The sequence below is a fragment of the Uloborus diversus genome, chromosome 1 (assembly GCF_026930045.1).
Source record: "Uloborus diversus isolate 005 chromosome 1, Udiv.v.3.1, whole genome shotgun sequence".
NCBI lineage: Eukaryota > Metazoa > Arthropoda > Arachnida > Araneae > Uloboridae > Uloborus > Uloborus diversus.
The window spans coordinates 64,279,647-64,292,258 of NC_072731.1; the positions used below are offsets into that span (position 1 = coordinate 64,279,647).

Below are 12,612 nucleotides of genomic sequence, written 5' to 3' on the forward strand. Positions count from 1 at the left end.
CGACGTTTTACTTCATTTGAAAAATCCCCCTTAATAGATTGATACAAATTTTATAATCGAAACCAGTTTGAAATATTTTAGTTCAAACAAAACTGAAATGTGAAATTTTTTATAAAATAGTTGTTTTAATAATAATAATAATAATAATATTATTAAGATATTAAAATAAAAAACTTTTAAAACCCAAGTTCTTGATGTATTGTAACACATGAATCTTTTCAAAGTTATGATTTTGCAAATTTTATTGTATGAAGATGAAAGAATAATTTTCGGTGGGAAAAAATTGTATCAACCACGAAAGCTATCAAAAGCTTATATAATGGTGATAAAAGAGCTGCATTTCCTCTACAGGTATGTCATGGCTCATTGTCAAAATGTTTCCCCAAACTGGACAAAACAACAAAGCGCTTATTTGCTCATCAAACGCTGTCAAAATTGATATTATTGAAATTTAAAATATAGAGTTTTTTTGTTCTGAAAATTATTTACATTTTGATCATTTAAACGTCAAGTTTGCAGAATAAAATTAGCTAAATGAAGTATGTGGTACTTATTAAATGTGCCTTTTGAAATTTACAATTTTTTCTTTAGGTATCTTCTGCCAATGCCAAACATTACCTTCCATTTTCATTTTTGTGTGCCTTAGAAGAAGGTTATTTTTCTGATCTTAGGATTATTGCAAATAATGGAAAGGAGGTATTTTATTTTTCTGAACTTGCAATGTTTTTGGAAAACATTAGTAAACTTTTTTCTACCTTAATTTTATTATTGTCATAATGTTCCGTCTTATCCAGAATGTTATTTTCATTCTGACAAGTGAAATACTTAATGTCATTTTAATGAATAAAACTAAATACTGTTGAAATGTGTTTCAATAATTAAGATTTTCTGGTTTTTTAGAAATTGTAGATGAAACATTATCTTTTTCTATTGTAAATTCAATTATGATATTGGTCATGTTAGAATAGAGCTTGACCTCCCAAAAATTTTCTTATTTGACAACTTTTGCCTGACAATTTGAAAAGTTTATAGACAGGATAGCATTATTTCCTTGTTTAAGAATTAAACAAGGAATAATTTCTCTAATTATACATAGGTATGCGTATTGCACGTATTTTATCATTCCATAAATTTTAGTTCATTATGCTCTGACACTCGGCAACTGATTTCATGATGTTTGGTGACATCAGTGGTTTGTACGGTGTGTGTTCATAAATTTTCTTTATGTTAAAAACTAACTTGTTTTCTATTTTAATGTTTCTTGTTTGTAACCCTGGAGCCTAGGTTGATCTCTATTCCAACATACCCATTATAATATTTTGGTACTTAAAATATTTTCCATTCTACAGAGAAAAACTAGATGCTTTAATAATTTAAAATATTTTTTAAAGATATGTAGTTTGATGTCATTTCATACAATTTACTTATTATATAGAAAACAAAATTTGCAAAAAAATATTACAAGAAATTTCTCAATAAATTTCATTTCATTTACAAGAAATTTCTCAAATGCTTGCATTCTTTTGGGGGAAAAAAAGGTTAATGGAGGAACTATGGAACAAAATACAAATTACACAGTGCTGGATATATTAAGTGCTTTGTAAATGATTTTTAAGTTTTGAGTTTGTACTTGAGAACTACAATACATTATATGGTTAGATGGATAAATTACCCTTTGTCTATCATGGTTTAGATTAAAATTGGAATAAAGAGAAAAAAAAATTATGCTGCAATTTTTGTGTTTGAAAGAAAAATAATTGATGACTGATCCCTTGTCTTGCCTACGGAAATGTTTATAATAATGATTCCATCAATCTTTTCTCTAAAAATTTGAAAAGACGTATGGCTGGTTCTCTGTTTAACGATGCTCTATTTAATGACTTTCTGTATTTAAAGACAACTTTTCATGGTTTTGGACTCCACACAGTAGTTTTGAAGCATTCTATTCAAGAACCCATTCAACTTCATTACGATTTTCTGTGGTCCCTTGAAATTCATTAAATACAGAATCAACTGTATATGCTTTTTTTAAACTTGTGTTTTCATTATTTAATCATTGTATTTTAACCATATAGTTTTATTAATGGAATATTTCTGCCTGTTTACTGTTATTTTTTCTTTCCAGTTTAAAGTGCACAAAATAGTTTTAAAATTGGGAAATCCAGAAATCAATTGGGATGCGTCTCCTGGGCCTCTTGATAATTTATCAGAAGATGTCTTGTTTACCATCTTGCATTATTTGTATTCTGAATGTTTACCATGTGATCTGAAAGAAGAGACTGCTAGAAATTGTGTAGCTTTTACCCCTTGTTTACCAGGATTTGAATCATTTCGAAACCTATGTCAGCTTTTCCTCAAAAATTCTGCTCTCAAACAACGTGAGTCCTTATGAATCTTAAATTGTTGTTTTATGTGTACTTCATATTTGCATACATTAATGCATATAATTTAACATTTTTAAAATAATATACTTACATATCCAGGGGTCGATCCAGCGCGAAATTGGGGCCGCTTTGCGGTCCCTTCACAAAATTCCACATGGCAAAAGCGGCCTCTTTCACAAAATTCTGCGTCGCAAAAGCGGCCCCATTCACAAAATTCCCCATTGCAGAAGCGGCCCCATTCACAAAATTCCGCGTCGTAAAAGCAGCCCCTTCACAAAAATTAATAAAAATGCAGCCTTTTCACAATATTTTTTAACCGCAAATGTGTACGCATCTACGCGGAAGCCTACCCCTCTTCCACCTTCCCCCATCTTATCTTTTTGCCTGCTGCGTGAGGTGTTTTTGCTTGAGAGCGTCAGGGGGGGGGGGGGGGGGGGGGGGGCGAGAGAGGGACGCTTGTGATTGGTGGCTAGCGAAAATCCAAGAAAAATAATGAGCACGTGATAAAGAATTGATTCGATGATTTTCTGCTGTTCCACGAGTGCGAAATGAAGACTGACTCATTTCACGCCACGGCAAATTAATCGCCTATATTCTGTTGGTTTGATTTGCTTCAATGACCAAATACTTCTGAGTTAAATATTCCTTTGAATCATTGTAACTTTCAATTGTGTCTTAGTTGCACGCATCCTTCCTTTATCCATATTATTTTGCCAAATTATGCACTTTTAATTCCCAAAAGTAGTTGCAAATTGAAACCTTGCCAGTTGCAGATCTTCTAGTTTTTTTCCTCTTACTTTTTTTTTCTTTTTAAATTTTTTTAAAAATATTCTCCTGTTTTTTCAATTTGTTCCTATTTCCTTCAGTTTATTTTGAAAAAGTTTAAGGTTCATAGTTGGGGGGGTTATCTTACGGAACGGACGAGCAAAATTTCTAAAAATTATTCCCGAACGAAGGTTAAAAAGAACACTCGAAAATCATATATTTTCCTTTTTTAATCAATTGCATAGAAATTCGCATTGAATACTGGCGCATGCTGATGCAAATCGTATTCTATGGCAATTAATTAAATCCCGTTAGAGTATGAGTGACTACGCGGGAAACGCCGAACAACCGATTGGCGAAATTCCCTGTAGTTTGTAGTTGATACTGTCCGTTCTCGAAAGCTCACTTGACACGATTGCATTTAATGAAAAAAAAAAAGGTGTGATTAGGCCAGGGGTACCCACTTTTTCTTATATTCTTTAGTTTAAAGCAGCGTTTCTTGATCTTTTTTTGAATCTCGGACCGGTAGAACTTCGTCAAAAAATTTCGCGGACCGGTAGAAATTTTTATTTTTTTTTTACTCTAAAATCAACTAATCTGTTTTGTCCTTTTTTTTTAAACAAATGCCAGAAAGAAAACCCTTCTACTTAAAATAAACTTACAAAAGTTAATTGTAAGATTTTTTTTAATAACTTACACACTTTGAATGTAAAAGTAAGCGTAGCTAATTTGTGTAAATTTTCATAAGCGAATAAATCTTATAGAGAAACCACAAAACGTATGCAAAGTAATGGATATATTAATGCATAAAATATCGTATAAAATTAGGAATAAAATTAAAATAAGGAAATTTTATTTTATTGGGAACGGGTATAATTCTTCGAAGATCGGTCAAATTTTCTCGCGGACCGGTGCCTGCGGAGAATTGCTGGTTTGAAATGCATTATTCATTTTTTCTTTCCTGCTATTTTTCTTGTAGACTGTACGCATAAGAGCAAAAGATAACTTCCAAAGTCACGCTAGTTTGAGCGTACAGCATACAGTAAACCAAAAGAATAACGGTTTTTTTTTTTTTTTTTTGTAGTTGAATTCCTATATTCCTTCTTTTATTGATAAAATACAATGCCAGCTGAAAAATATCGTTGGTCATTCTATTTAATCTTGCTGTCTTCTTAAAATAAATATGAAACTTCCAGATGAGCAATTTCGGAATTTTTTAACGCATGTCCGCTAATGGTGAGCAACGGGAACAGCGCGCAAAGGAAGTTTTATTGAGTGGGATTTTATTAAAAAGTGGCGGGAATCGCGTAATCTGCACACGATAAATTTAAAAAATGTGGTAATTGTATATTATTCCAGTTCGTTTTCTTTCTCAGTATTAATTTTTCTTTTGTAACATATCGTCTGCGATCTAGGAGCGCAGACGATATTTTTCGTAGTTAGCTTGTTCGCGCCTTCGCGTGTTTAAGAGGACATTTTTTAGGCGCATCAAAGAATAAATTGATATTCTATTCGATTATAATTTGTGTGGGAGCGGATTATGGAGCGCTGGAGATAGCAGCCGCAATAATCTCAGTTTGGAGAGATTGCTTGTTCGTTGAAAATTATTCTTCAAGAAATTAAAATAAGAAACGAGGACGTCCTGCAACGTGAGGTACCTCCCGAAATTGTGCGTATTATGTTAAAAAATTTCGCTCTTCGAACGTTCGGTCCCAAAATATTGTGAATTTCTTCAAGTCAGCAATTAACAACCCCGATAAAATCGCTACCACCACTTCATCATGCAGTAACTGTTGGATGGGAAGGTATGATTGGAACTAACTCTTGCCCAAACAACGTAATACATTTAGCAGAGTGAAATTGGAGTTCGTGAATCAGTATAATTGAAGACGAATAGCTCATTAAACATCAATTAATTTATTAAAAGATAAAAAAACAAAGTATATGGCTTTGACAAAAAGTAAATAAGGATAAGTATATCATTATTGCAAATACCCCGTTGACCTAGACTAATAAGTATTATCAATTGACCCGACTATCGTTCATGAGGAACGAAGTCTTCAATGGACAAATGTCATACTACTTCAATTAAACAAAAAAAAAGGCTAACAGCCTAAGCTTGCTGAACAGACAGCAAGTTGGCTTGCCTGACATGAGCCAACGCGTCTAGGCTGTGCAAGAAGTGAGAGAGAGATCAACTGATAACAGCTTTGCTTATATTCAGACTCTCATTAGCATATCTTCACTTCAATGCTACCTGATCGTGATCTTCAGTGGCCAAGCCCGAAGCGTGTGTACGTGACGTCACATGTTCTAGAAGAATCGACGTTAAAGTAGTCACGTCATGGGCAACGCCCACTACACGTGCCGTTCTCTATTCCAAGACTAGTTACGTCAGGGATTCTAGCGTTCGTTAAGGAACAATGATATGAAAACTGCAAATATATAAAATGTTATCTAACATGATAAAATGATAATGAACCTTCACTTAGATTGACATACTATGTCTATCAAGGCCTCCCCATTATCATTTTGATAATCTAAAAAAATTTGAAAACTGTATAATTAAACAATCTTTAAAAATTTAGCCATATCCTTTAACAAAACACAATAACAATGTTAATAGAACAACAATTATTAGAACACTTAATTCAACATTGATAACAGGAATTCCGGAGATCCGTAACATCTGAGAAACACAACATCAAAAAACAGTTCATGTTCGAGGAAAGTTCGTCTTGTTAAATCAATTTAAATTTCTTCTCAATTGAAAGTTCCTTGTACACATTTGCCTGAAAAACATGAAAAAAAAAAAAAAAAAAAACACACAAGTAACTGTTCAAATCAGCATATGTAATACGCTGTAAAAAAAAACTCTAGGATTTCTAATATTGATCAATGATAAAAGTCACTTTTTGAAAAAAAATTGATATACTATGTTTGAGTTCTATTTTAAACCTCTCATAAGGCATTCTACATCGCTAAGAGAAACTCAAACATTTTTTTTTTTTTTTTGAATTTATCATAAACTTTTGGTCCTTTAAAAATTTGACCCCTAAAGTTGTGACCATTTAAAATTCCAGTTTTAATGTTTTTATACTTGTTAGGTAAAAAAAAATTTTAATATTTCGAAAAAGTAATTTTAACAATTTTACGATTTTTCCGTTCAAAAATTAATTAACCCTAATCACTTCATCAATTACCCCACTAGAAAACGATCTAATGGCTTTTACTTGACTTTTAACGAAGATAACAATCAATCAAATTGTTCACCTTATAAGAGATTTAACATGAAAAATATCATATGATGTAAGTGCAAATACGAATAGTCAAGAGTTACAAAAAACATTTTCAAAATTTGGAAAAAAATTCTTAAAAACAATGTTATTTTTGTTCACAATAAATATTTTCAATAAATGTTTGCAATTCAAAACGGGTTTGAGATTTCGTGAAAATATCTGCCAAATTTTCCTTACTTCGAATATATTTGATGTCAAAAACATTTTTACAAACTAGATCTCTAATAAAAAATAGTTTCACATCGATGTGTTTGCTTCTATGGTTTTCAATAGGTGAATTTACAAAATCAATTGATGCTTGATTGTCAACAAAAAGAATAGATTTAAATTTAGATCTTTTGATTACTTTATTTTCGATGCATTCATCTAATACCCTATCAAACCACATCAATTCCTTAGCGGATTCTGTCATTGCAACAAATTCAGCCTCCATAGTGGATAAGCTTACATTTTTCTGTTTAAATGTACGCCATTCAATCGGCGATTTGTCTAGAAAAACAATTTGTCCGCCTAAGGATGTGCGATCGTCTCGATTTGACGCGAAGTCAGAATCCGAGAAAGTAATCAATTGAATTTTGCTGCATTGTAACTTTAGTTTTAAATCTCTCGTTTTCCAAACATATCCGAGTAATTTGACAAGGCCATTCCAATGAATTATACCAGGATTTGATTGGAATTGACTAAAAATATTTACTGCATATGCGATGTCTGGACGAGTTCTATTTGCTACAAATGCTAAGCAACCTACTAAATTTCTATACGGATATTTTGTCATTTCTTTTACTTCATCATCAGTTTTAGGACAATCAACATTTGAATAAATGACTCCTTTGCTAATGGGTAAAGATGCTACAGGAATGTTAAAATTTTCGAAATGTTCATAAATTTCCTGAATATATTCCAATTGACTTAAACACAAATCATTTTCTTCGTTTAAGAAATCTACCCCTAGCAATTTGCGTGTTTTTCCTAATACTTTTAGATCGAAGTATTCATTCAACATGTTGATTGCGCTATTTATATAACATTCATTTTTACCAAATAAAACAATGTCGTCGACATAAAGAAGTAAAATTACATATTCATTGAAATAAACACAATTACAACTTGAAAATTTAGAAAAACCAATTTTACACAAAACTTTTTCCATTTCATAATACCATAAACGGCCACTTTGATGTAAGCCGTATATAGCCCTTTTGAGTTTACAGTATAAATGTTCTTTACCTTTAATTTCAAAACCTGGAGGTTGTGTCATAAATATGGTTTCCTCTAAAGGTGCATACAAATACGCGCATTTAATATCACATTGAACATGCATCCATTTTTCACATACTACCAATAGTGCGAAAAAAAAATCTAATTATGCCGAATTGGACCACCGGAGAGTAGGTCTCCCAAAAATTTAGGCCCCTGATCTGAGTATGACCTTGAGCACATAATCTACTTTTGAAACGTACTACCTGGCCTTCCTCATTTTTCTTCACCGAATAAACCCATCTCGATCCTATTGGTACCGTATTTTCAGGCAATTCAGATAATTTCCACACCTCGCGTTTTAACATCACGTCATATTCCTCTTTCATTGATGCATTCCATTGATCCCATTCTTTTGATTTTAATGCCTGTTTGTAAGTACTCGGAACTTTAATTTCCTCCGCTAGTCATGAAGAATTCAAATCTACCTTTGGTCTATTAGCGGAAATTTCACCTTCAAATAGGTCCTTACCTACGAAACTAAACATATTTGGATCATACGCGATATTATGTTTATTGCAATATTTGTGAACATCATGCATGGATCTTAATCTGGTATTTTTCCCTTTCTCAAAAAAATAAATATCATTCCTAGAACTATTTGTCCTGGGTCTAACTTTTCTAACCCAAGTTACATTTTTTAAAGGTTTACTTTTCCCGTCAACTTCGCTTTCTGATTCTGATTGTAATTCGCTTTGACTAGTTTCCCCCTCCTCACTGAAAACAGATTCTTCTGCCGTCTCGTCAAGGTCAGAACTTTCGACTTGAGTGAGAGGCCAATTTGGGGTGAATTTTTCTTTCTCTTTTACGCTCGCGAATTCATCTTTGTAGAAAGTGTTTTCTTTGAAGGACACGTCTATGGATTCTATAATTTTATTGAGTTCAGGAACAAAAATACGATATCCTTTTCGTTTAAAAGCATAACCGACCAACACTCCTTTTTGAGCTTTTGCATCGAGTTTATTTCTTAAATTCTTTTGTATAGCTACGAATACAACTGTGCCAAATGCTCTTAAATGACGAGCCGAAGGTTTTCTGCCTCCGTACAGTTCAAAAGGTGTCTTTTTCTGGTTTTTGTGGCAGACGCGATTCTACGTATAGACAAAATATAACATGGCTTCAGGCCAGAAATTTTGTGGTAACCCGCTCTCTTGAAGTATTACGCGAGTTGCGTTAGCTACCACCCTGTTAAAGACTTCCGCTACTCCATTTTGCATCGGAGTAAATGGTACAGTTAATTCGTGTTTTATGCCCTTTTCTTTACAAAAATCATCAAACTCATTGTTTACAAACTCAGACCCATTATCTGTTCTTACAAATTTTACATTTTTACCAATAAAGTTTTCTGCTCTTAAAATATGATACTTCAAAATTTCAGGAACTAGGCTTTTATTACAAATTGGATAAAGTGAACATCTCCGAGAAAAATCATCGATTATGGATAAATAATATCTTTCTCCATTCCTTCCCTTGACACTATATGGTCCCCAAACGTCAGCGTGAAGGAGTTCAATCGGTCGTTTCGACCGAATATTATCTATAGACTTAAAACTAACGCGTTTGAACTTTCCGATTTTACAATTGTCACAATTTAGTTTTATACTTTTAAATTTGGGTAAACCATTAACGGATTTTAAATCACCGGTTTGTCTGATAGAATCTACGTTCACATGAGCAAATCGCTTATGCCAAGTTTCCAAATCTACTGAATTATTTTCAGGAATGGGATTCTTATCTACATGATTATTCTCAGAGATTTCACTATCCACAGTTTCAACAATATACATGCCATTTTCAAGTTTTGCTTTAAAAATTGGACCCTTTTGGCTAGATACCTCCACGAAACCTCCTCCCCCTACAAATTTTGCACCACCCTGGTCAAATTTAGTACCAGATAAAATATTACGACGTAATTGGGGAGAATACAATACATTTTGTAAAATTACAGTTTTTTCACCAAAATTAACTTTAACATCTCCTTTTCCGACAGTTGGAAAGGTTTTCTCCTTTACTGCTACCGCCATACGAACATCCCGAACTTTCTCAAAATTCACGAACCAGTCCTTTCTAAAGGAAAAATGATGAGAGGCGGCTGTATCAAAGGTAAATAGGTTCCTAGATCGCCCTGTGCCTGAATGACTTAAATTAGCTTCAGAGACAAAATATAATTCATACTCACGTCTGTCGTTGGAAAATGACCGTCTCCGTCCTTTGGAATTCCATCGGCGACCTCGACTTCGGTTTCTACTTCGGTTTTATCGATTGGGTCTGTCACTCCTCTGCTGGGGTGAGACTTCTCGGGGATAACCTCGTTGAGTCGTTTGGTGGTTCCGTGGTGGATGACACTTTTTCCGGCTTGGGCATACACGCTTAATGTGGCCCTGTTCGCCACACGAGTGGCAGATAATCTTTGTCATATAAGCATATGAATTGGCTTCTTTCTCCATATTAAGGTTCTGGCGACCCTCTTCTACTATCAGATCAATGACAACCTTATTGAATCTAAACTCAGGTGCAGGACGTGTGAGAATGTTCTGGACAATATTGTCATATGGTCTAGGTAAATTTTGGAGAAGGTGAAAAGTCAGGTAATCCTCGGGAAACTCTGGATAAGCTAATTTTATGTTATCAAAAATTCGTTGAAGGCGAGCGGCGAATAAATTTAATTTTTCTCCCTTTTCAAGATGGCACTGATTTAATTGATTAAAATTTTGCATTTGAACGCATCGATTATTAGGGAAGAAATGATCCCTTAATTTCTTCCATGACTCCGCAGGATCTTCTATATTTTCAATGATTTTTTTTAAACTTTGGTTGATATTTAAAAAAAATAATTGACAGCGCGGCTCTTCTTCGTATTTCGTAATCGCGAACATCTCTAGCGGTGATTTCGGCTTCCTTGCTGATAACGGGCACTTTTTCCGATCCATCTACAATGGACCACGCATTCCTGTCCATAAGAAGGAATTTGGCATTTATTGCCCATTCCGTGTAATTTTCATTCGTAAGTGGCTCTATGGTAACCCCAGAAGTAGCCATTATAAATCTTTACTTTTAAATTCGCATGCGCGATAAAAAGAGTCTTGGATGAAAAAATCCTACAGTTCCATTAGGTAGAAAAAGAGTTCACTTCCAAAAAATTGCCACTTCAGATATCAACTAGTGTAGCTTTTCCACTATGCGTCCGAGATCTCTATGAAATTTCGTAATTTGACTGAAGAACATCGGTAAAGGAAACGACTAACACCATTTTCTTACACATCGCTTGTTACGGCCTCCCCGAATAAAACTTTCTTGCACAGCGGTATTTGCTCGAAAAAAAAAATAAAATTTTATTCTCAAAAAAATTTACAACTGATTCACTTTCAAAGAACTCTACAGGGGAAAGGCAATCTGGGCCCATAACCCCTTGTTGGATGGGAAGGTATGATTGGAACTAACTCTTGCCCAAACAACGTAATACATTTAGCAGAGTGAAATTGGAGTTCGTGAATCAGTATAATTGAAGACGAATAGCTCATTAAACATCAATTAATTTATTAAAAGATAAAAAAACAAAGTATATGGCTTTGACAAAAAGTAAATAAGGATAAGTATATCATTATTGCAAATACCCCGTTGACCTAGACTAATAAGTATTATCAATTGACCCGACTATCGTTCATGAGGAACGAAGTCTTTAATGGACAAACGTCATACTACTTCAATTAAACAAAAAAAAGGCTAACAGCCTAAGCTTGCTGAACAGACAGCAAGTTGGCTTGCCTGACATGAGCCAACGCGTCTAGGCTGTGCAAGAAGTGAGAGAGAGATCAACTGATAACAGCTTTGCTTATATTCAGACTCTCATTAGCATATCTTCACTTCAATGCTACCTGATCGTGATCTTCAGTGGCCAAGCCCGAAGCGTGTGCACGTGACGTCACATGTTCTAGAAGAATCGACGTTAAAGTAGTCATGTCATGGGCAACGCCCACTACACGTGCCGTTCTCTATTCCAAGACTAGTTACGTCACGGATTCTAGCGTCCGTTAAGGAACAATGATATGAAAACTGCAAATATATAAAATGTTATCTAACATGATAAAATGATAATAAACCTTCACTTAGATTGACATACTATGTCTATCAGTAACTAACGCAAATGTTCCCGTTTTGGAGGGCTCGGGAAATGCGGTAAAAGATAGTACATCAAATGACAGTGAGGCAGTTCGCGAAAGTATAACGATTTTTGAGCAGAAAATACTGGAAGTGAATCTGGAGCAACTTCAACTGATGATGATATTGAGATTGAGCTATCAAATAATGATTCAAGCATTGTATTTGAGAGTACAAATGGAAATAAGAAGCATGCAATAAATAAAAAGTACATTGCAAATTATGAAAAGGTGTATAGCTGGCTTTACTATAGTTATTCAGCTAAGGGTTTTTTGTGCAAAATATGTTCCTCTTTCATGAATGTTAGTGATTTGAACAAACCTTGAGTAAATATTGGAGTTGATATCAAGAAAAGCTGTCACCCTATAGAGTTTTAAAAAAACATGAGTGCAGCAAAAATCACAGAGAGGCTGTCAATATACAAAAATCTAGTGCAAAAGAAGGAATTCTCAAAAAAATCTGAAAGTGAAGAGACTGGATATGTAACAAAAAAAAAAAAAAAAAAAAAAAAAAAACAGAAAATTGATTGGTAAGTTTATTCAAATTTTGTACTTATAATCATGAAGCAATGGGCCATTTTTGAGAATTTTGAATCTCTAGTTAGATTTTTGGGGGTAAATTTAGATGACAATGAAATGAAAAAACATTTGCTAACTTGTGGTAAGAATGCCACGTATTTATCCCATATTTCAGTTCAAAACATTTATCTTTAAAAATACCAAAATTCCGTTGTTTTCAGGAAAATCCTA

The 12,612-nt window shown here is 33.7% G+C and overlaps 1 protein-coding gene across 1 annotated transcript in view; it reads left to right on the forward strand.

The window, feature by feature from the left end:
- Nucleotides 1–597: 597 nt before the first annotated feature.
- LOC129234620 (uncharacterized) overlaps nt 598–12,612 on the forward strand; it is a 52,604-nt gene continuing 40,589 nt past the window's right edge. Inside the window, exons 1-2 of the mRNA XM_054868653.1 lie at nt 598–696; nt 2,126–2,378. The gene's annotated coding sequence lies outside the window, so the exon portion shown is untranslated. The remainder of the gene's footprint in view (nt 697–2,125; nt 2,379–12,612) is intronic.